Source organism: Protopterus annectens, chromosome 1.part0 (genome assembly GCF_019279795.1).
Source record: "Protopterus annectens isolate FY-2018-M chromosome 1.part0, PAN1.0, whole genome shotgun sequence".
Classification (NCBI taxonomy): domain Eukaryota; kingdom Metazoa; phylum Chordata; order Ceratodontiformes; family Protopteridae; genus Protopterus; species Protopterus annectens.
This window is the reverse complement of record NC_056725.1, coordinates 1,354,306,422-1,354,333,270: the sequence shown is the minus strand read 5'-3', so window position 1 is coordinate 1,354,333,270 and position 26,849 is coordinate 1,354,306,422. Positions and strand designations below refer to the sequence as shown.

The window sequence follows — 26,849 nt, the reverse complement described above, 5'->3', positions numbered from 1 at the left end:
CCACGTGAGATCCCTGTTACCCATTCTTTTGGTGGGGGCAAGGAGTAAGCATTCTGGGTGTGGTACCATCATTCCAAACAAGACTGAGAATTTTCTTTGCAGCTTTGACCCATCACACATGCTTATTAGCATCCATTGGGTTGGCATGCTGTGGGCCTTTGTGATACTTGCTATGCCTCTTGGTGATGTAATCATTTAGCCCTGCCCTATTTGTAGACAAGCAGCTTTGTCTGATCCTCAGTCTCCACCAGAGATCCAACCACAGAGAGTCTGCTCACAAGCATATGACTCTCCCCTTCTCCATAGAGAGGTGAAGAGGCTTAAGGCTTGTTGCTGTTCTTCCACTGCCAGCTTCATCAGGCAGCTGAACCACTAGTCAGTCTTGGGTTGTCTAACTCATAATCAAGGTTTTATCTGTGTACATCAGTGCCACTGGCTTTGGATTCAAAATAGTATGTTGCTTACTTGGTGGTGTTGAGAGGTAGATTTTTAATCCAGATTGCTTGCTGCATGGGCTTGCAGTCCGTGTACCTGAAGCTTTTTAGAATCTTAAGTTTTCAAAGTTTCTTTTCCATATTTCCATCCTGGGGGCTGTCATGGTGAGAAGTTTGCTTGCAGTATTTTTATGTCAATGAATGCCAGTTTTTTATGCTGCTGTCAAGCAGTTAGTTTAGAGGGTTAAGGCTGTGTGAGTTTAGTCCCGGTAATACAAAATTTGATTCCCTTAGCCCTCATTGGTCTACTGTGCAACCTTGAGCCAGTAAGTTAACCAGACATAGCTCCCAGATTGCGGCTAAGATAGTACTGTGTCTCCAGTGGGCCTACCTGGCTAATACATTTGTATTATAATTATGCCTGCATAATGTCAGTTGCTGTCTAGAATCTTATGTTTATAATTCCCTTCTGATTTGCTGAGAGGTTTCTGCAGTTAAATTAGAAAGTGAAACATAATTATGTTGTATACCATACATCAGATTCCCCTCTCATACGTTTCTATATTTCTATCTTCTGGAGAGTATCATAGATGCATGGTTTTCTACCTGTCTTTGGTGTCTTCACCATCTAATAAGACTGTATGGCTACGTTTTTAGACCCTAAGGTCATATCATGCAGCAGCAGTCAGGGAAATCTCTACATAAATGTATTATGGTTTACACAGATCTTGTAACCTTAGAGACCTGCAGTGTGGAACTTGAGCTTTCCTGTTTTGGTAATCACAATTCAGCACTGTTTTGAAGCTTACCCCTTTACTAGCTAGATCTTTTCATTTTTTTTCTTTATTACTCCTTCACTGACTGCATCAGAACCCTGCACAGGTACAATTTGTTCTCCTCAGCTTCCACGATCTCCTGACCCTATATCCCAATTTGTTTCTTTTTGGGTACCCTGGATGTGACACTTCATCAAATGGACCCCCACATTTCTTGGGAAGTTGGCTTCAGCAGTACTCATTATTGGGCCCAGGGAGCAAAGGATCCAATGGGGAAGAATAGAACATAGGAGCCGTCATACTCATTGCAAACCATCATTTACAAGCTAAAGCAGTGGCTTCATATTGTTATTGCCACCAGTTTAATTTCTCCAAATACTTTGATTTTTTTTTTTACATGCCTTAATAGGAATGGAATCTATTTTTAAGTCAGAGCATTGGTAAAATTCATGAAATCAGTATTGCTTCATTTTTTGATGTTAGGTAAGGGTGCTCTTGTATTTGTAATGTATTCAGAATTTGCCGCCTCCTGCAGTTCATGTCAGGTTACATGCATTAGTAACATACTTAAGTATGTTTTTAATTTTTTTTTTAATTAGCCATGTTACTCCTACAACTATTCAGGCTGTCTGGGTATGTTTCTTCCACATTGGTATCGTTTTTGCTTGCAAATCCTACTATTTTTTTGTGTCTCTCTCTCTTTGCATGTAATCACTCGGTGGAGCAATTTCAATGATCAATGCTACTTCTGTCTTTTTTCCGTGACTACTATATCTAGTTTTCTTGGAACTATTTTGGTGACCCCCGCCTTGTGATATAAACTCTATCATTCTGTATAATGTTTTGTAGTTCATATTTCCACTGCTTCTCAACTATTTCTATATGTAGTGTTTGTAGAATCCCTAGTGCAATAATCTTGCCACATTATTGTGACTTTGATTACAGACCCTCAGCCATGAATGTAACCCACCCAGTAACAAGATGTATAACTGCTTCCAGTTCTGTTTTACAGTGCACTCTTGGGCAGCCATTATTAGCTTTTAATCTTGGCTTCAATTCACCTCTCCTTAGCTATTCCTATGGCAAATCTCAGTCTAAATGAGGTTGTTCCAGAAGATCTCTGCACTTACCACTGCATTTGTGGACGTTCAGTTTTCTTTCTGTCTCATCTGATCCTTTTTTTTATATTCTTTTTTGACACTTTCAGTTGCGGTCTGATTCTTATGTAGTTCTGGTTTGATTTCCATTCCCAATTTATTCTGAACTTTTTTGCTAAGCTAAGCAAAAATGTCATCTTAGATATCTTCTCTTCATACTTTATAACTTGTTATGTTTGGGTATGATGAGATCTGCAAATATGTAGGCATTGCAGTATCTGCAGATGTATACAGTGTAGTCAATTTCAAGACGGCCCATATCTCCTTCAGAGAGAGATGTATAATATTGGAATGCACTGTTTTTTTTTATTTATCCTTTGGTAAACATCAAGCATTTTTCTTGTCTGTAACTGTTTTTTTGTTTTTTGTGGCCAGTCAGTCACACCAAAGCTGTAAGTTAGAACAGGAAGAGCAAATTGTGATAGTTTGTACTTTATTCATAGATAGCTTAGCAGTTTTTGATATTAGCTTTAGTCGTATGATGTATTCCTTACTGAGCTTTATTCTCATTTGTTCATGTTTTACTGTTGATCCTTCATCTATTCCCCAAGTATTTATACACTCCCTCCTAATAAAGTGCCTTTATATCTTATTCCTATCCCAGCTTGATATTTTCCTGGTGCTGCAGTTTTCCTTTTATAAATGCTATTTTTGTGTATTTATCAAGACCAAATGTAATCTTTTATATCATCTGAGAGAGTTGTAACCATTTGTATTTCTGCTTTCAGATCCTTTTTTAAACACAAAACATCTTTATTAAATTATCATGTATGACATCGGCCATGTTAGATTTATATGTTGTGTTGTTGTTGTGTCTTTCGGCTTTTCCCGGTTAGGGGTCGCCACAGCGGAACTCCGGTCCGCTAATGATTGGCAGTAGATTTTTACGTGCCGAGTTGCCAGCTTTGACGCACAACCTTCAACGAAGGTACGCCCATTCACGCATGTCTCCACACAGAAGACGCTTTAGCTGAGAATCAAACAGGACGTCTTACTGTGAGGTGACAACGCTACCGCAGCACCACCACCGCAGTTATACTTTCCAAACCATGTGATAGAACTGTAGCTGCAAACATTATACATCACTTTTAACATATCCAGTCATTGCTAGTCAACCATTGCATAGCTCATTCAAATCCTGCCTTCTTCTAATCCTCGATCTGATGTTATCCATTTCATTATTGCTCACAACTGGATCTTGGATCCAACACTGGATCCAGTTCGGCACTACACAAGACAGAGCTCTAAGGCTCAAGCTCCTCCCTTTCCCATAATCTCCTTCTGCACTCTAACCCTCAGATCTCATTTGCCGCTTTTATGCACGAACGTGATCCTTGGCTCGCGAACTTGTTGTGATAGATTTTTCAAGTTTTCTTCAGATAAGTGAATTCTCCTGGTTATATTTTTCTCTAGGTAGTCCTTTTTTCTGTACCCTACCCTTCCATTGCTAGTGTATGTCTAGCGTTACTATATTTTGTGATACTCCCCTTTTTTCTCCGATTGGTGCTTGATGCTTTTTTCTTTACTCTTCTGTAGGTAATGGTGTTAGAGTTTATTTGTTGACTGCAACTTTCACATAGTAGTTGGTCAGTTAATTAGTGACTCTTGTTGCTAAGTAGTTTTAACCTTTGGTGTTTTTGTGTGTTTCTGGTTGTGCATGTGTGTCTCTCCGGTGGTATGCCTGAGAAGGACAGACCTACAGGGTTTAAGAGGTGCATTTCTTGTGGGCATAAGATGCCTAATTCCAACATCCAAAAGAAGTGTTCTACTGTTTGGGGGTCGACCACCTCAAGGCTGATTGCTGTGTCTGTGCAACATTCAACCCCTGAGTGCTGACGGACCGCCAAAACAATTTGCTTTTGAAGATCATAGTTCAAGGGGGTCTTCTTGTCTCTATGTCCCTGGCTACTTCAGGCTCTACAGACTATAAAAGGAAAGCCCCATCTGCTTCACTGGATGCTTCTCCTTCCTTGGCTGACAAACTGCATAGGCTTTTGGATCAGAGATATCTGGATCCGAAACTGCCTTTGGCCATGTCAAATTCAACATCTCCGAATCCAATAGTAGGCTCCGAGGTCTCCTCAGAGTGAAGGCTTTCAGATTCGACTAGTGTTAGGTCCCCCTTGGATCCACTTGCTCCTTTGGTTCGAAGAAGGTGGTCCAGCAGATGTCAGATCCAACAGGTTTGTCGGATCTGATATTACTTTTTGAGGGCTCTTCTTCCCCTTCAATATCCGTCAGGGATCCGAAGCACTTGGCTCCTAGGCCTCGGAGCTGATCTTCAGATCATGGACATCATAAGTCTCCTTCAGGGTCCATGCTTGGATCTCTGACCAAGTCCACCCATTCCTCGGCTTCCTCCAGGAGCCTTTTGACCTCAGATATGGACAGGATCATGATCAGCTTCCTCAGGGTCCAGATAGAGATGGGTCTCTTGGCATCTCCAGCCTGCTCTGGCTCGGCGAGATCCCCAGCCCCAAGGTTGCCCTCTCCTCTTCTGACTCTCCCTGTTTCAGAATTCCAGGACCTGGTTCACTCAAGGGAGGCATTGATGGGTCAGAGGATACACACTTTTCCGACTCTGTCAGGGTCCCTGACCAACTCAATTCCATTGCATTCGGATCAGAGTAGATCTCAGCTTCAAGAGGTTGGTGCCAGGTCTCTGGGGAGGGGATCAGGGCTGGGCTTATCAGATTGGTCCCTTCCCTTGGGAGCCTCAGCCTTTGATTGCTTGGGGCTGGTACTGTCTGGAGGGCCTGGACCTGGTGTTGGCTCCGCTCCTTCCTCCCAGGTGGTTTTGGCTCCTGGGAATGGGAAGGGAGTACCCTTGAGTCCGTTGGCCTTTCAGGTGGTAGGACGGACTTTCTCCAGTTCTGAAGAAGCATCTTCCCCCTACCAGATCCATCCCAGCCCGTCACTGTTCTGAGCCTTGAGACCATCCATCCTGTCCAGGTTCAGTCCTCCTGAGGTAGCCTTCAGGAGGCATCTAACCCTCAGGGGATTCCCCTCTCTTCTGAGTCCTCACTGAGCCCCACACAGAGGAGGTGCCATGGAAGAGAAGGTGTTAGAGGAGGCACTTGGATTTGCCTATGGAGTCCTTCACGGAGGACACAGATTTTGATGAGGGGGACGGGTCCCCAGGTCTATGCCAGATGACATCTCCTTCGGTGATGTTTTGGAACTTTTGAAACACAAAGGTGGATGGTCTTCCAAACCCCTGTCTTTGGAGGAATCTGGGTTCCTGAAGGCTATTGGGCTGGACCCATCTACTTTCTGGGTCCTCCACTGCAGACAAGCTCATCAACCTTATTTCGCACAGGACATGGAAGGAATCTGACACTGTGGAACCAGTCCCCAAGAAGGCTGACAAGTTCTTGTGTCCTCCTTTTGATAGAATGCATTGGAGCAAAGGCATTCCAGTGGATGCCATTGTGGTTGCCTCAGCAGCCAAAAAGGAGCTAGCTGAACAGACCTCCATCATCCATTCCCTGAACTGGGAGTCTCGGGCGATAGACAGACACGGGAAGTGCATCTATGCCTCAGTAACATTTGGCTTGAGAGCTCATAACTATTTGGCACACTTTACCTGCCTTCAAAGAGACCTGGTTGCTGAACTAGCAAACTCTTTCAGAGTTGATGTCTGTGGAGGACCGCAAAAAGGTCTCATCCTGGCTCACTATTTTATCTTATCTTGCAAACTCCTTGATGAGGTTAATCTCAAATGCTGCTGAGAGTACCTCTCGAGAGGCCAGTGCAGGCATTGCCTTGAGGCATCCTGCATGGATGCAGTTGGTTTCAAGGCATCCTTCATGAATGCCCCATTTGATGGTTCCTCACTTTTTGGACCATCAGTCAAGGAGACTGTGACCCACAGTGAGCAGGAAGAAAAGATGTCTGGTAGGGATCAAGTTTTCTACCGCCAGAGGTCTTTTTCCAGGAACCATCAGGAAGGCAAGAAACTTTGGTTCCGAAAGTCACAGGGTTCCTTCCAGTATGCTCCTTTGGATTACTTTTCCAGAGGCAGGGGAAGAGGGTTCAATGGTAGACACTGCCCTAGAGGCAGAGGGGGTCTGCAGAACCAGGGCTTCAGAGAGCCTTTCTCTGAAAAACCCTTTCAATGTCCCTGAGGCTTTGCCTAACTGTCCTGCCCTGGAGGCAATTGGGGGTCAGTTCTCATTTCACCCAAATGCCTGGACATCCATAAGGAATGATCGGTGGGTGCTCAATATCATATCCAGGAGTTATTACCTTCCCTTTTCTCAACCACCTCCAGGTCCCAAGAGGGTTCCCCCCACTGTGCCACCCAGTCAGAGGAACTGGTCCAAACAGAAGATCTAACGCTTCTAGAAAAAAGATCCATCCAGGAGGTCCCAGCAGTGCAAAGAGGGTCCGGAACTTACTCTTGCTTCTTTTTGATGCCAAAAAAGACCAGGGACCTTTGTTCAGGTTTGGACTTCAGCAAGTTGAATCCATTTATCAAGAAGTCAAAGTTCCAGATGGTCATGTTCAGTCCATCCTGCCGCTTTTGCACAAGAATGAGTGGGTGTGCTCCATAGACTTCCCAATCATTTTCAGTTCAGAGCCCTGCCCTGTGGAATCACCAAAGCCCCCTGGGTGTTTATCAAATGCTTGGCAATGGTCACAGCTCACTTGAGACTGCAGGGATTTCAGGTTTTTCTATACCTGGACGATTGGCTCCTTATGGCACCCAGAAGGCATCGACTGACATTAGCGATGCAGTACCTTTTGCAGACCTTCGATGAGTTAGGCATTACGATCAATGTAGCCAAGGCAAAACTAGCTCCGGTGCAAAGTCTGGTGTTTATAGGAACCCAACTCAGTGCAATGACAGAAAATGCAGCTTTGCCCAATCAGAGAGTGGATTTACCCAGGCAGCAGGTCAAGGCAATTCTAGAGGCCCCATCACTGCAGGCACATCTCATTCTCAAGGCTCTGTGGTCCATGTCAGCAGCTATCCTCCTTGTATCGCTTGCAAGATATTACATGCAAGTACTCCAGTGGATGTTAACAGTCCAGTGGTCCATTCCCTATCATCATATGACTATGTCGATATGACTGACACCCATTTGCAGACGACATCTGCAGTGGTGGCTTCATTCAGAGGAGCTCTTACAAGGCAGACCTTTTTCTCTTCTCCCTCCCATGGCCACAGTGACCATGGGGGATTTGCCACTAGGGTGGGGGCTGCGTTTTCAGGGCAGAATGGTCCAAGGCACGTGGTCCCCTGCAGAGACCAAGTTACTCACAAATGTTGTAGAGATGAGAGCAGTCCTCTTGACATTGCAAGCCTTTCAGGACTGCCTTCCTCTGAGGACGATTGCAATTCATATGGACAACATGTCAGTGGTCTGGTAAATCAACAAGCGGGGAGGGCACATTCTTAACCACTATAGAGAGAGACCATGAGAGTGTGGGAATGGGCAACTTCTTCCAGGTGCTTTCTTCTTGTAACCCATATACCCAGGGAGTCCAGCGTGTTGGCAGACAGACTCAGCAAGTCCATCTTGAGCCCATATGAGTGGTCCCTGAATCCATCAGTGGCATCACAGATATTCAGCCAATGGGGCCAGCCTTGCTGCAACCTCTTTGCATCCCCAGTGAACAACAAATGCAGCAAGAACTTTGCCCTGAATCCCCAGAGGGGCAGTCCTCTATGGGTGCTCTTGTCCATGATTGGCCTCTGGGTGTCCTTTATGCTTATCCACCAATCCCGTTGATCCCCAAGGTATTGCAGAAAGCCCACAGGTTGAAGTGTCCCATGATCCTCATTATCCCTTTCTGGCCTCATCAGGTGTAGTTTCCCTTCTTATGGTCTCATCTGAAATATCCTCCATGTATACTAAATCCCGTGCCGGATCTCATTTGTCATCCTTCAGGGCTGGAAACCCTGAACCTCTGATCCCTTCATCTGACTGCATGGTTTCTCCACTTCCTGTGATACTAAGGGAGTCAAGGATGCCTTCCCCTGTTAAGAAAATTATTCTTGCCTCTCAGAAACCATGAGCTCAAAAATTCTACAACAGTAAGTGGAAACAATTTTCCTTTTGGGGTGCTGAAAGTAATCTTGACCCCTTCTCTGCTCCAGTTTAGATATTCCTCTGTTTTTTCATCTCTTTATCAAGACGGTGCCAGTTTCTCAACCATAAAGCTGTAATTGGTAGCCATTTCCAGTTTTCACGTTAGTAGGGAACCTACCTTTTCCTCCAGACTAAGCAAGGCCTTCATGAAAGGTGTGTTTCTCCTCAGACCCCCTGTCAAAGATCCTTCTCCTCCTTGAAATTTAACTAGTCTCTTCATTTACATGTATTTTTTCCAAATCATTCCAATAAAGGTGAATACCTTCTCCATATACTGGATGTACATAGGCAGTTAAAATTTTACTTGCACAGGGCTAAAGCTTTCAGGAAATCTGATCAATTGTTTGTAGCCTTCTCTCTGAACAGACGTGGTCAAGTAGTGTCTAAGATAATAGTTTCTAAATGTATTTCAAACTCTATTACCACTGTTTATTCTCTCATGGGCTTAGAGTGTCTGCCTAGGGCTCATTCTCTTGGGTTGGTTGCTACCTCGTTAGCCTTCTCTGCTAGGTTGTCTATAGATGACATGTGCTACAACCACTTGGTCCACTCCGCACACCTTTGTTTCTCATTACAAATTGGATACTGTCTCCAGAAACAGAGCATCCTTTGGTTCCACGGTGCTCAGGCACATCCTTCCATAGAGCAACCCAGGATACTTTTGTAGCTGGGGATTCTAACCCAGTCACGAGGAGTAATGAAATGGATAACATCAGATTAGCAGTTATGTATTTACCATAACTTAACATCTGCTGTATCCTGTTTCAGTATTCCTCACGTCCCACCCACCTTCCCCTATCTGTGCTCTGGGAGGATCTGAGGAAGCTGGAGTCATAAGGCTCCTTGGATAAGTTCCGTTGCTTAAAGTTTCAGGTGTATATTCTACGGGGTAACTACAGCAAACTCGAACTGAAAGTTAGAGTGCAGAAGGAGATTATGAGTAAGGGAGGAACTTGAGCCTTGGATCTATGTCGTGTGTAGTGTTGGATCGAATCCGATGTCGGAGCCAAGGCTCAGTCATGAGGAATAATGAAATAGAATAACACAGGTGCAAAGTTATGGTAAGTACATAATTGCTATTCCTCCTCTGCATGTATTGATCCCACAGTTCCCATTTTTTTCCTATGTAATTTGCTCCAACTCTTTTCTAAAGATCCCAGTTACAGTTGTTTTAACTCTGTTTCTATCTTTACTACTTCTAGTAAAGTTGGTTTGGACTTTGATTTACATTTTCTAGTAATTGCTTTTTGGCAGCTATCATAATAAGACTCAGCAAGGCCTTACTATGTCTAGCTAATTCCGAGTTTGTATCAGCACAAAAATGTTACTCCTACTTGCTCACCCAGCGTCTCTGACAGAACATTTTAAAGTCTACCAACTCATTGCACTCCCATAAAATATGATCCCATTTACCTCTTTCTGCCCCATCATACTGCCAACATTTGCTGTCTACCTGAACAAAAATTCTTTAAAGTCTCTTTGGGGTATAAAAATACCTATGTAAGCACTTTCAGGCAAAGATCCAAAATCTTCTAGATTTTGTTGCATATTTGGGAGATATACATATATCCTCCAATGTTTCTTTGTGAATTGCTTATCTAATCTCACTTTACAGTCCTTCCTAACCTCCTCTCATTAATTCTTATAGTTATCATGCAATATTTTATATGCTCTAATAATTATTCCATTCTTAATGGCAACATCTGTTCTAGATTCTACTGAAAACTCTACCAGTGCTGATCTTTCGTTTAGTAGCCCCCCCCCCCCCGATTTCTTTGTCTTTGCCTATACTCTGATATCAAACCTTGATATGGAAGGCAATCTTTAGCCTGCAATCCAAATAAGTTCTTGCCATCTTCCCATTCAATTACCTTTCCCTCTCTAATTATTTGCTCCCAGTACATTGGTTCCTTTGCCAGTTTTGTCCAATACATTCCTGCCCCTTCTTGCCTATTGTCTGTATTCCTATTAGCAGAATCTCATTTCTCCATTCCCATGTAGGCTTAGTTCTTAGAAGACCTTCTGCTACTTTATGAATATAATATTCTGTATGATTATTATTGTTGTTCTTAAAGGTCTGAATCCAAAATCCAAGTCTCTCTCTGTTACTTGAGCTTCCCTCCTGTTTCATCATCTCTCTCCACTTTGAATTTTAGTTTTCTGCTTGTGCTATGTATAGGAGCCTTATCCACATTCCAAAATGCTTCGTTTTATCATGTCCCCATAAATATGGATATTGCTGAACCAGTTTGTATATGGGTACATAATTTACCACTATTGCTTTTGTTTTTGCTTCATTAATTTTGTATCCCAGAAATTTTGAAACTGTCTCAAGATGTTCCACAACACTTTAATGCCTATTTCTGGTTTTGTCAGGTGTAAAATAATGTCATCTGCAAATAGAGCTTGCTTTTCTTGACTACCATAGCAGTTATATCCTTGAATTTCAGATTCCCTTATTTTCTTTGCCAATAATTCTAAATATAATGAAGATAACAAAGGGGGAGATGATACCCCTGCCTTGTTCCTCTGCTCAAGCAGAGATTATCAGAGAGGACCCCACTCACTTTAATTTTTGCCTCCGATCCTTCCTATAGCCTCCTAATCAACCTTATAATTTTATCAGGGAATGCAAATGCTTCCACTATTCAGCTCATAAAATTCCAGTTTACTCTGTCAAATGCTTTCTCTGCATCAAAACCACCAGCAACAATGGTATTTTCTTATATTTTGTTTCCCTCTGGATCATCACTCTTCTGTTTGTTGTCAAATGTTTGCCTCCCCTCCGCAAAACCACATTGATCCATATCTATCAATTTTGGCATCACTTTTGCCATTCCTTTAGACATTATAGACATAAACACTTTATAATCATGATTTAGTATTGACATGGGCCTGTGTGAAGCTGGATCTGATGGATCTTTACCCTCTTTAGGTAGTACAGCTACTACCGCTTTCTTCCATGGTGTTGATACTTCTCCTCTTAAAATACTGTTAAATAAAACCTTCCATATCTTCATCAATTTTTTTCCCTCCTAGCTTCCAACCTACCACTGGAATACCATCTAATACTGGGACTTTCCTGTAGATTGGTTAGGCATCACCATTTTTATTTCATCACCTCCTAGCCTAACTGTTAGTAATTGGGCCTCCTCTCCCTCTAGCCTTGGCATATTTAATTCTTCCATAAACATTTCAATTTGTATCTTTTCTTGATTTTCATATTTCTCCGCTTTATACAGACTTTCATAGAAGTTCCAAAATATATATAATACTTCTACAGGATCCCTATTTGTCTTCCTTGTAATAGGCTCCTTCATCTTGGTGAAAGCACTTTCTACTCTCTGTTCTCTGAGTTGTGCTAAAAGTTTTTATGCTCTATAGTTATTATCAAAAAACAGTTGCTTAACAGCAATCTTTCTAAACTCATGCATATTGTCAAGGTAATCCCTTATTTTATTTTTAGCATTCTGTAGTTGCTTCTCTTCTTGTTCTGTGAGATTTCCCCCATTTTGCAACACTTTAGTATTTGTCAGTTCCTCTAAATAATTTTTGTTACTTCTTAACCATATCTTCTTTTCTTTTACATCTACCTGTTTTTAAATTCCATTTTAATTTTATCGCACTCCCTAGGTATATTTTCAGAAGATGTTTCCATCTTCTCTAATAACTTAGACTGCCCATTCCTTAAATCCCTCTCTTTTCAACATGTGGGTGGGAAAGAACCAGTGTCTCATTTTTATTTCATTACTCTCTGTCTTTATTTTAGTTATTATTGGTGCATGATCTGAAATAGTTATTGGGTGTATCAAGACCTTAAATTCTGTCTAGCCTAGCCCGAATTTTGTATCTTGTGGAATAATATGTAAATTCACTTTGAATTCCTAGTACTGAATTTACATCCCCCATGCCAAATATTTTCATAAATGTCTTTAAAAATCTACCCTCTTGTTATGTTTCCCTTTCTGGGCACCCCAGACACATCTTCAGTGTTGCAAATCAAATTCCAGTCCCCACCTGTAAATAATATTCCTTGCTGAAAGTGGATTATTTCTCCCAGAATTTTCTTTACCTCTATTATAGCAGTTTTTGGTGAAATATAAGTATATGCCAGTGTAATCCTCATCCCTTGGCAGTAGCCCCTTAATATTAAAAATCTACCATTATTTTTCTTTTTTCCTCTTCTATTACTATTGGAGCTGCTCTTGCAATTAATATAAGTACTCCACTCTTCCTTTGCCCCAGGTATTCTGCTGAATAACCATTCTACAAACCTTTCTTTATCAAATTCACATGTTCAGTTCTTTCCAAGTTTGTCTCTTGTACCATAGCTATTTGCACTCCACATTTTTAACATAGTTCACTACTCTTTCTTTTAATAATGTGATGACCCACCACTGGACCAGTAATCAAGAAGACTCATTCCTCACCATTGGCAACATAGGGGGATTTACATTGAGTAGATAACAGGTACACACACAATATTTCCAGATACAGCTCTCTGCATCAAGTGCAATTTCCCTTAAGAGTACACGCACACAAAGACCACAGTCAGTCTGGGGCTAGTTTCTCCCTCTTTCTCCAGATCCTCAGTAAGACTCCCCACTGACACAGCTATAGAGATGAGATCTCAGCTGAGCACCCTCTCTGTCCAACCAGTGCTTTGTGTCCCTGCCCAAGTACCTGACACACACTCTTTGAGGTTTGAGTTACACACACACACACACACACACACACACACACACACACACACACACACACACACACACACACACACACACACACACACACACACACACACACACACACACACACACACACACCTTGGAAAGGCTGGCATAGGCAGAATTTCAGTTGGGTTTGTTTAATGCCCTTATGGCTTTAAAGCCTCCTCAAGAATTTTCTGTTCCTGCTACACCTTGGTCCTCTACTCCTCTAAAAAGCCCTAAGGAACAGGATTCCTCCTAGGAAAAAGTGGATTCAGATGAGGAATCCCTTGCTTATTCATCCCAGATTCCTTCTCCTTTTGGTTCTGAGGAGGAGGAGGAGTTCACTAGTCCTGATACTCCATTTGAGGAGATTTCCTTCGGGGACACAATTTCCAGGATGATGGACTTTTTAAATGGGATTATGCCCAGGTTTCTGAGGTGCAGAAGAGGTACTACAAACTTCTGCAAATGGACTCTTCCAGACCTTCTGCTCTCCCTCCTGTTTTGGCTGTTTTATTAGATGTGTTTTTTTACTGCATCTCAGGCTCCAGATTCCCAGCCCTCTGCTCCCAAAAAACTGATAGGTTTTATAGGGTGCCTGAGGATTGCAAATTCCTATATAGATGTCCTTCAGCTGATCACTCTGTGGTGTCTGTGGCATCCGACAAGCCATCTCAGTTGTTGCCATCTACAAAGTCTCTGCCTTCAGGTAAAGACAGCAGGACTATGGAAAGGCTAGGTAAGAAGGTTTATACCTTTGCTACCTTGGCCTTTAGAGCTGTCAATTATCAGACCCATATGTCCAGACACATTTTGACTCTTATTTTTTAGGCCTGTCAGATAATTTCTTACCTTTCTGACTCTGAAGGGAAGACTTCTGCTCTCTCCTTGTTCGGGACTTCTCAGGTGGCTTGCCATTCTGTTAAGTGCAGTTATGATGCAGCAGACACTTCTGCTGGAACTGCTGCTTTTGGTTCTGTGGTGAGAGGATATTCCTGACTTCGGCTTCAACCTTTGTTTGATGATTTAAAGCTAAGTTGATGGATGCTCCTCTGGATGACAAAAACATATTCAGGTAGATAAGGGCAAGGCTTTGCAGGAACTTTCACATGTTTTTGTTTCTCTGTGCTTAAGTTTCAAAGAAATTATCCTTATAAACCAGCCTTTGTATGTGGGTCTATATTCGAACCACGAAAAGTCAGTTCAGCGAACGGCTTTTACATCGAAAATGCTGTTCATTGAACTCACTCTTGTGGGGGGCTGCGCTCCTCACACCCCCTGCTAATTATATATACCAACTCCGAGATTGCACTACAGTGAGGAAAGGGCAAATTTTCTAATCTTCACTATACAGCGGTCTCACTATAACAGTTCATTGAACGGCATTTTCGATGTAAAATGCTGTTCGCTGAACTGACTTTTCGTTGTTCTATATAAACCCTTTGTACATAGGCAGGCTTGACCTCCTCCCAATGGTAAGAGGAGGAGTAAAAGAGCTCCTCCTGCTAAACCTATCCCAGGCTCCTGTAACCCAGCAATCTCCTTTCCCTGACAAACCAGGTTCTGTCTGACTATCCTGTTCTTCTCAGCCACATTCTTCTTTATTTTCATCTTTCTCTTTCCCATTCAGTTTGATTAAAGACTACTTATGATTCCTGGGTTTGTTCCATTGTCTGCCTAGCTTATTACATGGTCTGGAAATCTCTTCCCCCATTCAGGGTCATTCCTCAGCCCCTTCAGGAACAGTTGGCTTTCTTTCCAGGGGTGCTTCAGGATTTTTTGACTCGTGGGGAACTATTCAGGAGGTTCCAGTTTTCCAAATGGGGAAAGGGTTTTAACTCAGAATGTTTTTGGTTACAAGGAAAGAAGGCACTTGGAGACCCATTCTTGACCTCTATCATTTAAACACCTTCCTGAACGTCCCTTCCTTTCAGATGTTATTCCTTCAGACTTTATTCCATCTGCTGCTTCCTCAGGCTTTTCTAGTGTCTCTGGACTTCAAGGATGCTTTTCTTCACATCCCTATTCTCACCCCCTTTTCAGGAAGCTTTTACATTTCTCTGCTGCTTCCTGACATTTTCAGTTCTCTGTTTTGCCCTTTGGATTTTCTACTGCCCCAAGGGTATTCTCCAAATGCATCGTTCCTGTGATTGAAGGCTAAATAGGATACAAGTCTTTCCCTACTTAAACATTCTCCTGCTTGAGACATCCTCTCCAGAGATTCTGCTGCAGCATCTTCACTTTTCCATTTCCTGTTTTCAAAGCCTGGGGTTCACTGTAAATTTCCAAAAATCTTTTCTGACTCCTTTATGTGATCATGTGTTTCTGGGGTGCAGGATCCAGACTATCCAGTGCCTCCTCCCAAGGCCTTGACTCTCATTGCTTTCTTTCAGTTTCTCCTTCCTCTCGCCGTAATCACAGCAAGGGAGTTTCTGACAGCTCTAGGTTTTATTGCATTCACTATTCCTGTGCTCCATTTTGCCAAACTCCACATAAGAAAACTTCAGCGGTTTCTAAAGTCAGTTTGGCTTCAACATTCTCATCCCCTGGACTTTTTAGTTCTTCTTCTTCCATGCCTCAAGCTGGAATTTCATTGATGGATTCAGCAATTGACTCTCAATCCAGATCTCCATTTTCAACCCCCTCTTCCCTCTCAGGAGTAGCTCACAGATGCTTCAGATGTGGGATGGGGAGCATCCTTTGGCTCTCTAAAGTTGCAGGGTCCTCGGTCGCCTCAACAAAGAAAAGACCACATCAATGTAAAGGAGATGAGAGCTCTTCTGGTGGCTCTTCAAATGTTTCACCTGCTATTCTCCCCAGGGCCTCTCATGGTGTTTATAGACAATACCACAGTGATGTGGTATGTCAACAAGCAAGGGGGGAGACAAGATCCTACCTCCTTTGCTGGTTAGCTCTTCTAATGTGGGAGCTAGCTATCCAGTACAGTGTGACTCTTCAGGCAGTTTATATTCCCTCTAGTCAGAACACTGTGGGAGACTCTTTGAGCAGGTCTGTAACAGAGTCTCACGAGTGGATGCTTCACAGGGATATGTTTCTGGACATTGTCCATCAGTGTGGCACTCCCCAAGTATATCTGTTTGCCTCCCCTCTGAACAGAAAACTTCCTCTGTTTTGTGCCAGTTCCTCTGCTCTGGAATATGGACACCCTCACTTTTTCTTGGAAGGGGATGTTTCTTTTATGCCTTTCCTCCCCTTCCCCTTATTCCAAAAGTCCTGTTCAAAATACAGCAGGATGCTCCCAAAATCTTGCTGGTGACTCCCTTTTGGCCCAGACAGCATTGGTTTCCTCTTCTTCTTCTGAATTTAGCCAAGGGTATTCATCACAAGTTACCTCACAGAGTGGACCTACTTACAGAAGATGAGCGCTCTCATCCATCCTCACCTGTCCACTCTACAACTGACACTGTGTGTGATAGGATTTCGATTCCATACAGACACTATTTTTCTGCGGACGTGCATAGGGCCCTGCAGGTCAGGAAGCTCCCAACTAGAAAATCCTACTTATCCAAATGGAAGAGGTTTTCTGTTTTGTGTCTTTCTTATAACCTGGATCCACTTTCTGTGGAGGTTCCTTTGGTTCTGTTTTGTATAGGTGAATTGCTCAATGCTGGGTTGGCTTATTCTTCTGTTAAGGCCCAGTTATCAGCTGTCTCTGCTTGTCTGCCTTTATCACCTCCTTTAGCTTCTAGATTTGAAGCTAAACAGTTTCTTAAAAGAGTCCTTTATATTAGACCTCCCAGGAAGCCCGCTTCTCCTCCCTGGGATCTTAATTTTGTTTTAGAAAAATTGACCCAGGCTGCTGTTGAGCCTGCAGCTTCAGCTTCCTTGCAGCATTGCTCTTGGAAGACTGTACTTTTGTTGGCCCTTACTTTTGCCAGATGGGTGTCTGAGCTTCAAACACTTATGGCTTGCCCTCCTTTTCTAGTTTTCCATAAGAACAGGGTGTCCATTCATATTAATCCTTCTGTTATGCCCAAAGGTGGTGAATAACTTGTCTCTTAATCATCTATTCATTTGCCCACTTTTTCCCCTTCTCCTCAATCTGCTAGTGAGAAAATGTTGCACACCTTGGATGGGCATAGACAACTCAGATTTTAGACAACTCAGATTTTATTTGGATAAGACTTAGACGTTTCATAAATCTGATCAGCTCTTTTTTCCTTTCACCCTAGATCCTTAGGTTTGGCTGTTTCCAAGAAAACTATTTCTGATCAGCTCTTTTTTCCTTTCACCCTAGATCCTTAGGTTTGGCTGTTTCCAAGAAAACTATTTCTTCTTGGATTTCTAAAGACATTTCTTTTTGTTATGCCTTCCATTCTTCTTTTGTTAAGACTCATTATACTAGGGCTTTGGCGTCTTCTGGTGCTTTTTTCGAGGATTTGGATACTAACTCTATTATTGAGGCAGCTACCTGGTCTTTTCTGCTTATATTTACCAAGCACTATAAGTTGGATGTGATTTCCAGAGCTAGAGCTGGCTTTGCTAGAGCCATTCTCCATAGGATCCTGGAGAGCTTTTCTGGTCCATCCTCTTCCATCTCTTCTTCCTGAATTTTGGCACTCTCCCTATTGTAAAGAATACTGCAACAGTGAAATGGAAGGACACAGTACCGTTGTGAAAGATCTTACCATAATGGTAGATGTCCTCCTCTTCACTGTTGCAGTATTCACTCCCTTCATCCCTCCTTCCCCCTGGTTCTTTTCTCTTCTGGATGTACTGATTACCTCTTTTTTTCCTTGGGCTGGCGTTCCTGCTAGGGCTCCCAGTTCTGAGGATGATATGTCCGGATGTCACTTTATGCCCTACACTATATGTAGGGAGCCTACGTGTGACATACGGCATACCTTAAAGCAACCTAAAGGCTTTGATATACTAGCCGGATTTTGGGCCGCCCTTGGCAGGGGATCCCCATTATAAAGAATACTGCAACAGTGAAGAGAAGGACATCTACTGTTATGGTAAGATCTTATACAACTGTACTTTTTGAAAGTCATTCATCAGTGTTACAGATGACAGTGGGAGGAAATTCCTTCTTTCCAGGGGCGGGAGTCGTTCCTCATCCTACAGATCAGATTCTGTTGTTTCCATCTGTTTTTTATCACATGCTGTCACAAGGAGTGACATAACTGGTTCTTTCTTCCCTGGCGAGGAAGGAGTTTTTATTCAAGGATCTTCCTATTGCAGGTGAAAAAAAATATTTGAAGACCAGTTCTGGATCTGTCTCTCCCAAACCTGTTTGTGATATTGCCCAAATTCAAAATGATGTCACTTCAAACCTGGTAATTTTTCTTCCTCTTTCAAGTTTCTTGGTAACACTAAACTTAAAAGATGCTTATCAACACATCCCTATTCATCCAGATTTCAGGCGTTTCTTAAGGTTTTATGTGTCTGGATGACATTCTCTGCCTTACCCTTTGGACTATCCACTGCCCTAATAGGGTCCACAGGTATCTAGCTCCAGTGATAGCTCACAGCAGACTACTGGGTATCCACATTTTTCCATAGTTAGATGACTTGCATATCTTTGCAGAGTCTCTTTTAAAATGTCAGGAATCTCTCTTTTGGGTGAGAGATGTCTTGCACAAGCTGGAATTCCAAGAGAACATTCAAAAGCCTTTCTTGACTCACTCACACAGGATTGTGTTCCTGGGATGTCAACTAGACACTTTAGTTCAAAGAGCTTTTCTTCCATAGGAAAAATAGATCTTTATTTAGATCTGTTTCTAAGGTTTTCCACTCAGACTTTGGTCACTGTGAGGTAATATGTCTGAAGTTTGGGTCTCATGGCATTTATGATTCTCATGATATCCCTGGCAAGACTCCACATGAGAAAGGTACAGTGGTATCTGAAATCTTTTTGATTCCAGCATCAGCACCCTTTATCTTTTTAGATCACAGTGCTGAGATTTGTCAGAAGAGAATTTTTTTTTTTTTGGTGGCAGCAACAGATGTCATTAAATCCAGCTCTCCCCTTCTCCCTCCCCTGCTCCAAGCCTGTCAAAGCAGTCACTCACCACAAACACTTGAGACTTTGCTTGTGGAGCAGTTTCAGAAGGGATAAAAATACAGGGTGTGTGAGACAGCAAGAACAGATGCAAGCACATAAATATCAAGGCACATAACTCTGACTCTTCTTTGGTTCCCCAGGACCTCTTCAAGTGGTTACAGACAATACCACAGTCATGTGGTACATCAAAAGGGAGCCAGGCTGTACCCTCTTTGCAGACTAGCCATGTTAACTTTGGATATAGCTTCACAGCACAATCTCATTATGTAGGCATACTACATTCAGTCAGAGCAAAACTGTGTGGCAGACAAGCTGAGCAGGACCAGGGCAGACCTTCACAACTGGAAACTAGATCAGAGAGTCTTCTAATATTTGTTCCATCTGTAGAGAGTTTCTCAAGTAGTCCTCTTTGCCTCTGGTCTGGACAGTCAACTGGCAAAATTCTGTACCAGGACTCCATGCAAGAAGTCCTGGAGAACAGATACCTTTTCTTTTCTTTGGACATAAATGCTTCTGTATGCCCTTCCACCCTTTCCAATAATATCTTGAGTACTTCTGAAGATTCAGAAGGGATCCCTCAAGATCAGTGTAGAGACTCCCTTCTGGCCCAGGCAGCTGTGTTTCTCCATTCTTTTGAAAATGGCCAGGGGCAATTCCCACAAGCTTCCTCACACTGTGGATCTACACACAAGCACAGGGGTGTTTGATACACCCCAACATCAGTCATCTTCAGTTGGATGCCTGGATATGGTCATAATTCCTTCTGTCACCTGTTTTTTGAAGATATGCAGCAGGTGTTAATGGAGTCAAGAAAGCCTGCTCTCATATACTAGCAAGTGGAAATGTTTTTTTAGTGCCAACAACATAACAAGCACCCATTCAGGGCTAGTTGATGTTCTTCATGTTTTACTGTTGGTCAAAGCCTGTGGGTTATCCCAGCTGTGGTAGCCCTCAGTGAGCCTGAATACCAGAGTCAATGTTTTTGTGTGCCAGCTGCCATCACCTGTAGTCTGACGTCAGGTCGTCCGTGCTATAAAGCAAGGCAGCCCTCCTTACATCATTCTTTCTTGCCGTGGAGCCCGTAGCAGAAGCAGTTTGCACAAGTACCGGTCGGTCGCTACCAGAAGTTGAATTTCAGCAGAAAACATCTAAAGCTAAGTACCCCGTTGGGGACCCTTTTTTTTTTTGCTCTAACCAATGGCCGAAAAAGTTAACAGTTGTCTCACCTTTGGAAAACAGATCTCACACCGAGACTCTCAGTCTTACTGCATCATTTGTTTAGGCCCAGACCACGACGTCCCTTGTTGCCCGTTTTGTGCCCTCTTTAATGCGAGAACCATTCACCGTAGAGCTCTTTTTGTAGATAATTATTTTCTTGTTCCGTCTTCAAATTCTGATATGGCCTCCATCAGCCGACAATCTTTCAACAGTCCAAAAAAAGTGCAGATAAAGATAGAGACAGGCCACACAAGCCTAAGCCACCCGATGACAATACCGCTAGCAAGTCGTCAGTTCTCTGGAATTCAGTGAGGTGCTTTCGCAGCCCCTGATGCCCGACTTGCTTTCTACAGAGGCCTCTACCGAGACCCTTTCGAAGTCTGGTATGCCACAGAAATCTACTTCATCTTCCGAGCCTTTGGCGGTCTCTGCTTCAGTTGGGTCCGAAGCCGCAACACAAGCACCGGCTTCCGAGGAGGCCTTTCGCACTACTGATTCTAAACAAAAATCAACGTCTTCGCATCCGACTACCGCTTCTCAGAGACCGACGGATTCTCTCAGGCCTAGAAGCCAGGCCACGCCTAGGAAATCTGCTTCTAGCCACAATCTTGCTACTGCTCTCCCACCCCAAGCTAAAATGCTTAAAATGGCAGAGAATCTCATCTCCCTTATCCAAGGTACTCAGGCCCCAACTCCAAAAAGGAAAGACATCCTTCTTCAGAAATTATGACAGACCAAGAGCCTGAGGAATCTGATTATTTGGCTTTTCAACAGGAACAACATCCCTTAACTGTTTATGAGGATTCAGATGCAGAGGAATCCATCCCTTCTGCCTCCCCTCCAGAGGACCTCTCCTTTGGAGAAACCCTTCACTCCCTCAGGGAACATTTTCAGTGGGAATCTCAAGACTTCCCACAGTCAAAGAAACGACTTAGAGAGTTTCTGGACCTGCCCCAGCACAGACTCCTGGCCATCCCACCTATTTTGGAAGTGGTGGATGATGTTTTCTGTGAATCCAGCTTATCCCCTGATGCCCTTCCTCCTGCTCCAACTAAACCTGACAAGTACTACAGAGTACTGGATTCTCACAAATACCTGTACAGGAATCCTGCTGCAGATCCAGAGGTCATTACACAGGGACCCAAAGGAGCTAAGACTAGTTTTGCCAATAATCCTCTTCCTTCTGACAAAGACACCAGAGCTCTGAACAGATGGGGTAAGAAAGTATACACCTCTGCAACCTTAGCTATTAGAGTACTCAATTGTTAGTTCCATATGTTAAAATATCAACAACACACTTTGGAACAATTAAAATAGAAGATGGCTACATCTCCTGATTGTGCCAACTCAAAAGATCTGGCAGAATTACTACACTCTGCTTGTCAAGTGGCCAAACACTCATTACAAGGTGGATATGATGCCCTAGAAGCTGCTAGCAGGGCAGCAGTGACCGGATCTGTTATTAGGAGACAGGCATGGCTGAAGGAACAACCTCTCCCTGATCATGTCAAGTCTAAACTTATTGAAGCACCCCTAGATAAGGAACGCCTGTTTGGGGAAAAAGCAGAAGAGATGCTTAAAAAGATGGAAGACGAAGCAAAATCTATGCAAACAGTAAAAGATTTCTTTCAAGTTCAACCTCCCAGATTCAGCAGGAACTTCCCCTCTAAGCACTGGGTCTTTCCTGCACCTAGCAGACAGGGCCAAGGCCATCCCGCCCCCTATCCCAGGGCCAGCAAAGAAGCAAACAGTGGACCACTTCCATCTCTAAGGAAGGAAGTTCTATGCCAAGCTTCTTTGGCAAGCACTCACAATGACTCTCCCTCCCCCCTCTGCCCTCCTTTCACTCATCAAAAACTAGGAGGAAGGCTCACTCTCTTCAAGGACAATTGGATCTCTATAAACAAGGACCAATGGGTCTTAAAAATCATTTCTCAGGGATACAGATTCTCCTTCAGCAAACTCCCTATTCCAGGAAGGTACGCAGACCTCCCCCCAAACCAGTGGGCAGAGGCATTGAAATAGGTCTAAACTCTAATATCCCAGCGGGGCAGTAGAACCTCACTCTCCAGATCAAACAGGAAAAAGTTTTTACTGAAGACAGTTCTTGTTCCCAGAAAAGAGGGCACTTGGTGCCCCATCCTGGATCTATCCAAACTGAACACCTCCTTGGTGGTCCCCAGATTCAAAATGCTAACCTTGCAGCAGCTCCTGCCTATACTCGCACAAAATGCCTGGTTTATGACACTAGACCTAAAAGATGCCTACCTCCACATCCCCATCAGAGAATCGTGCAGAAAATTCCTGCACTTCAGAGCAGGCTATCAACATTTTCAGTTCTCTGCACTGCCCTTTGGCTTATCTACTGATCCCAGAGTATTTACCAAATGCTTGGCCCTGGCTACAGCATTCTGCAGACAGAGACATATACAGATTTACCCTTAACTGGATGACTACCTCATTCAGGCAGAGTGCAGAGAAAAGCTGCTCCAGGACCTTCTCTTTGTCAAATCACTCCTAACTTCCCTAGGGTTCACCATCAACGAGAACAAATCAAAGCAAAACCCCATCAGAAAAATTGTTTTCCCGGGAGCTGTGCTAGACACAGCAATCCAAATGGCCTTCCTATCCCAAGTAAAGCAGAGCTTACTGCCTCTCTACTTCACCCAGCTGGCTTTCAGAAGTCACCTCACTGTGAGGAAGTTCCTGCAAGCCCTGGGATACATGGCATCTTGCATCCTTCTCATCCCTGTCACCAGACTTCACATGAGAAAACTTCAGTGATACTTAAAGAACCTCTCAGTCCATAGAGACCACTGTCCATCTGATCCCCTGTATAAGGGCCGAATTTCTCTGGTGGGCAGAGGCCTGTGCCATGAACAAGGGTCTTCCCTTCATCCTCTGCCCTTCCGGCCAGACCATCACCACCGATGCCTCAGACATTGCTTGGGGCGCTCACCTAGCAGGCAGGTGTATCCAAGGCCTTTGGAATGCCCAGCAACTTCACTTGCACATCAACCAGAAATAAATGATGGCAGTGCAAAAGGCTCTGACTTTCTTCCAACTCCATCTCAGGCCAGGGATTCTCCTTATAAAAGCAGACAACACCACAGTAATGTGGTACATCAACAAGCAGGGAGGCACCCGATCTTATCCCCTGTGCAGGTTAGCCATGAGTCTCTGGCTTACAGCCACCTCCGTGGGGCTACATCTAATTGCCCAATACTTACCAGGGATCAACAACACTCTGACAGACCACCTAAACAGAAACTTACTAGACCCCCCACGAATGGCAGCTCCACAAAGAAATCTTTCTGCAAATCACCCAGGAGTGGGGGACCCCAGAAGTGGACCTCTTTGCTTGCACCTCAACCACCAGCTGCACAAGTTCTGTACCAGGGTGTATTACCTCCTAGCATGGAAGATGGATGCCTTGACCTTTCCCTGGAGCGCCCTCTTTGTGTATGCATACCCTCCTTTGCCCCTTATTTCCAAGGTTCAGATCAAAATAAGAGAGGAGTGACCAAAGGCCATCCTCATTGCTCCAGATTGGCCCAGACAGCATTGGTACCCCTTATTACGCAGTCTGACCTTACAGCCCCCAAAGCTGCTTCCCCTGATGTCAGACCTCTTGACCCAGGAGAGGGGGAAGGTACTGCACCCAGACCTACAGACTGTCAAACCTTCAACATGGCTTATACACTAAAAACTAACAAGGAGTCCCTGTTAAGCAAACAGGTCCTTGACATCATCACAGAGGCCAAAAGGCCCAGCACAAGAAAATCATATGCAGGAAAATGGAAAACATTCTGCTCCTGGAAACAATCAAAAGGGTGCAGTGCCTCCCAACATTCCATCCCTCTCATCCTGGATTACCTGGCATTGTTGCTCAATAGTGGCCTCTCTTTCTCCTCTATTAAAATCCATGCCTCGACCATCTCTGCCCATTATGATTCTGACCCACCCCTCTTCTCTCATCCTTTGATTAAGCAAGTCCTCAGAGGGGCTTCTAATATCAGGCCTCTGACGCCACCCTGGGACCTGAATTATGTTTTAAAAAGACTAACCTTACCTCCTTTCGAACCTGCTACTTCTACAGAATTGAAATACCTCTCATGGAAGACCGCTTTCCTACTAGCTATCACCTCAGCCAGAAGGGTCTCGGAACTTCAAGCTGTCATGGCTGTCAAGCCCTTCATCATTTTCCATGCAGAGTCTCCCTGAGGACTAACCCCTCCTTTATGCCCAAGGTGGTATCTGATGTGACCCTTAACCAGGCCATATACCGTCCCACCTTCTTTCCCAACCCACAAAACAAGGGGTAAAGAATTCTACACTCACTAGATGTGCACAGACAACTCAGGTACTATCTGGACCGTACTAAACCATTCAGAAAAACAGACCAGCTTCTTGTAAGCTTTGCCCCAGGGGCAGAGGGGAAGCCCATCTCCAAACAAACCATTTTCAAATGGATTTCACACTGTATCCATTTTTGCTACAGACTACATGGGAAACCCATCCCTAAGTCTATCTGTACCCACTCCACTAGGGCAACCTCCACTTCCACTGCCTTCCTCGGAGGATTACCTACCAGAGACATCTTGGAAGCAGCCACCTGGAGCTCTGTCCATACTTTTACAAAGCATTACCACCTATCTCTCTTTTCTAAGTCTAGGGCAGGGTTTGCCTCTGCAATTCTGCAGGGCCTCCTGACCCATACCTAGGACTCAACCTATCCTTCCACCCCTTTCCTCAGCTTTGGGAATCCTCCCACAGGTGATGACTGCAACAGTGAAACACAAAGAACATAGTACAGTTGTGTACACTTACCATAAATGTAGATGTTTGAGTTTATTCACTGTTGCAGTCTTGGTTTCCCTCCCTCCATCCCCCATTTAACATCTTCCCCTAAGGGGACACAAGCTTTCCAAGGTGGCTTTTAGACACCAGGACCACTTCTGTCTTTTCCCTTGTGCTTCTGATGGGTTAGAGCAAGAAAAAATTATGTAATGATATCGGCTACCTTGCTTTATAGCACTGACGACCTGATGTCAGACTATAGGCGACAGCAGCCAGAGAACAAAACATTGACTCTGGTATTCGGGCCGACCGAGGGCTGCCACAGCAGGGATAACCCACAGGTGTTGACTGCAACAGTGAATACACTCAAACATCTACATTTATGGTAAGTGTACACAACTGTACTTTCTCTGGTTTTAGAATATTTGTCTGAGTTACTTTCCTACCCTTTCTTATTCCTCTGCCAAGTTTCTTTTATTGGCCATTTCAACACATCTGCCCATGGATCCTCCTCTTTCAGGGTAGTCTTATGTCAAAATGTTCTTGAGAGAACTTTTTGCATAAGAGGTCTCCAAGTAAATTGGTGGCCCCTCCTTGGGATCTTAATTGTGTGCTCAAGAAGCTAACATTTGCTACAATTGAACCAGTTAATCTGGCTGACTTGAGGTTCTTTACAAGAAAAACAGTTTGACTGATTGCTCTGACCTCTGCAAGAACGGTATCTGAGTTGCAAGCTCTTATAATGAGAACAAATCCTTCTTTTATGCCTAAAGTGGTATCCTAGATTACTTTAAGCCAAACTATCCATCTCCTCTTTTTCTTTCCAAAACATAAAAATGGGGGAGAGCAGATACACTTATACTTTGGATGTCCACAGACAACTCGGGTACTATCTTGACAGAACTAAATCTTTCAAATTTTTGGATCAATTGTTCATTTCTTGTGAAGGTAAGAAGAAGGGACAAGCTGTGTCAAAATGGACTATTCCCAAATGGTTGTCTAAGGGTATTATCTTTTGTTATAATCACCATAACAAAACTATTACAGGCAGGGTCGAGGCCCACTGTGCCAGGGCCTTGGCTTCATCTGTGACTTTTTGGAAAGGGTTGAATTCTAGAAGTATTATAGAAGCTGCTACTTGGTCTTCTGTACATACTTTAAGTGCTATAAGCTTTATTCTTTCACTAGGTCTAGATCAAGCTTTGATAGGATCATTCTTCAGTGGCTCCTGGATCCTTCTCTTTCCTCCTGCCAAATATATTTAGCTATGGTAATCTACCCCTATATCCAAGGCTACAGCAGCAGTGATCAGTATGAAGAACATAGTACATTTGTGTAAGTTGAACTTACCCATAACATTAGATGTTTGAATGATCACTGCTCCTACAGCCATCCTCTCTGGGGGGGTTGGTATGCTTTTATGCCAGGGTGTGAGCATTTGTTTTTTGTTATTCCTAGCATTGTCCTTTAATGGATTAGCCTCCCCCTGTCAGCCAGCAGGAAAGTTCTGAAGGGCTTCACATCCAAACATGTGCTTTATTGTCAGCTTGACAGTTCGGGCACATGGGAGGTGCCCTGAAGCTTTGGAAACTAGACAGCCATTATATCCTTGGCAGGATATAACCTAAC

The 26,849-nt window shown here is 43.6% G+C and overlaps 1 protein-coding gene across 4 annotated transcripts in view; it reads left to right on the top strand.

Annotated features, from left to right (window-relative positions):
- Positions 1-26,849, top strand: part of FIG4 (FIG4 phosphoinositide 5-phosphatase) — a 3,828,182-nt gene that overhangs the window by 2,959,116 nt on the left and 842,217 nt on the right. The gene's annotated exons all lie outside the window — the stretch shown is intronic.